Source organism: Oncorhynchus keta, chromosome 11 (assembly GCF_023373465.1).
Source record: "Oncorhynchus keta strain PuntledgeMale-10-30-2019 chromosome 11, Oket_V2, whole genome shotgun sequence".
Classification (NCBI taxonomy): domain Eukaryota; kingdom Metazoa; phylum Chordata; class Actinopteri; order Salmoniformes; family Salmonidae; genus Oncorhynchus; species Oncorhynchus keta.
This window is the reverse complement of record NC_068431.1, coordinates 44,688,919-44,691,819: the sequence shown is the minus strand read 5'-3', so window position 1 is coordinate 44,691,819 and position 2,901 is coordinate 44,688,919.

Below are 2,901 nucleotides of genomic sequence, written 5' to 3'. Positions count from 1 at the left end.
ACATAAATACACACTAAGACATAAATACATAGTGGTTTTTCCTACCGCTGGCTGTTTTCACAGTAGAGAAAAACAATCTGTTAAAAGTAATGATTCATTCATAAATGATTCATAATTCCTCCCGGGAGAGGCAGTGTTAGGGGGAGGGGAGGGGGACGTTGGTGTCAGGAGATGCACCTTGCATGCTGCTGAATTTCCTCATTACATTTACCATCTGGACCCAGAGCTGGGATTTCCCTCACAAACCATTCATTACACATCACACACTCCTCCACATAAACATTCTTCCACACAAACATTCCTACACATTTTCACCAGGGTTGGGTAGGTTACATTCTAAATGTAATCAGTTACAAAAAAATGTATCAGTAACGCAACTTTTGGATTATCCAAAAGCAGTAACGTAATCTGGTTACTTTCTGTTACTTTTGGATTACTTTCCCCTTAATTAAAGGGATAGTTCACCCAAATTACAAAATGTCACATCGGTTTCCTTAGCCTGTAAGCAGTCTATGGACAAGGTATGACAGCAATCCATGCTTTGGTTTAGTTCCCTGATACTAGTTCCATATGCTAACGTTTTAGCATTTGTGTCACGAATCCCGTTCAAATCCTGGTACCGATATTATAATTTTTCGTGAATCATTAGAAGAAGACAAAAAGGATTCATCAAACACATTTGACTTGTAGTCAGACTCGCTCTGGTGGAACAAACGTAAAGTTGTGCCTTTTTTAAATGCTGAATTGAATGTTATTGAGAAAACAGAAAGGTGTCAAATGTTTTTTACAAATTCGCAAACAAGTAATCCAAGAAGTCATCATCTAGTTTTTCAAAAGTATCTGTAATCTGATTCTGTTTTTTAAATGGTAATGTAACTGATTACAGTTCCAACCCTGGTTCTCACACCCTCTGGCCACTTCAAACCGTTTACACACCTCATCTCTACCTCTCCCCCTCACAGATGTCCTCATCTCTTGACCTTGACATACACTGAGGCTGAGGACACACATTATCTGTCTCAGAAGGGTGCATAAGGGTACACACACATACATGGAAACACACACAAACGCAGACGCACACACACACCCACGAGATCCATACTGCAGTTGCTCATCCTTTTAAAAGGAGATCAACTAACTCCTATATTTGTGTCTTCTGCTGCCCTCTGCTGGATTTACAAGAACATCATCAGTTTGTCCGGAAACCAGCAATCTCGATCAATCACTGCAGTCAAGGCTGAAAGAAAATGAAAGTACTTTTGTATACTTTTTAGCCAGCAGTACTTAAAGTAGTGTCACGAGCCAAAAGAGGTCCCTGAAAATGGCTTACTACGTCACATATGTGCACCACATCATTGCTCTTTCTCTCACTTTGCTGCATGTGTAACTTGCTAGCTGTCACTCAAATAGCAAGGGGCCAAAGCTCATTGGCTAGAACTCCAGTTGTTAGTGGGCCGGCCCCCCGTGGGGGAAAATGGAGGGAAACACTACTTCCAGAAAAACAGTCGCTTTCAAACTAGGGGTTTCATGGCTAATTGAGGTAAAACAGTAATTCTGCTCATAATGCCCAAAGCCGGATGTTTAGAAATGACATAGTAGTCACCAAAGAGCCGGAGCATGTCCTAATTGGACAGACTTATGCATTAACAGTTAATAGACTGTCTCCAGGATTGACAACTAATTTCCCGAAGATATTCAGTTATGAGTTCTAAGTGTCCCACTGCCACATCAAGAGTAGCTTACCAAAAATACAGGACAACCTGGACGTTTCAAAAATGTGTATTTCTATGTTGTGAACACACACACAGTTAGCATGCAGCACTCATCCTCATTGTCCTTCATCATCCTCTCCTCTCTGTCCCTGACAAATGTGTCATTGCTCATTTCACCTTTCTTTCGCTAACACACTAGTCCTCCTCTCCTGTCTCGTTCACCCCATTTCAGCTTATGTTCTCATTAGGATGTACATTTGCTTTATTGACTGACTGAGGGAGGGGGGAGAGAGAGGGCGGGGAAGCCCATGGACACCTTAATGATGTTTGGTATTCAGAGAGGTGATAACAGCAGCAGTTTTACAAATGACAGAGCAGTAAAAACATGGCAGTGTTTTCTCTGCCACATATCCCAAAAACAAACACCACACACACAGGTCCGTGCACCGACTTATTAGGGGATAGGTGCTCAAAATGAAAAAAGGGCACCCACCAACTTTCATCAATCGACTTTCATAATTCATATCTCACTGACTGCCTTTGTAGTGAACCATTTAGATTATTTTTTTTAGCATAGACCTATTTATTTATTTATTTCAATCTTTGTGATGTCACGTTGACTTGTGGGCAGTAGATTCAAAACAACAACAACAAAAACTGTGTACAATTTAAAAAAATATTTATATACTACCACCCAAAAGGGCATTGGGGGAGTGGAAAGGGAGAGGGCCAGGTAGACTCTATCTGTGCACGTGCCTGCACACACACACACACACACACACACACACACACACACACACACACACACACACACACACACACACACACACACACACACACACACACACACACACACACACACACACACACACACACACACACACACACACACACACACACTTCATACTGTCCACTAGATGACAGTAGTGAGCTTTATCGTTTCATCAAACGTGGGGTGACCTTTTATCCTGAGACCTAGCGGTACTGCTACATAACATGACGGTAGTACTTTTAATTCTCATTTTGGGAAGTCCTTACATAGACTGTGGTCAACGAAAAGCTACTCTATAAATAAAAAAACTAAACACAGCTCCATCTTCCCCACACATATCACGTGAGGTAATGTTTTTCTCATGAAGTGAGTAATTTGACCACAAAAACTCTGCCTTCAAAAGTCAACGGTTAATTA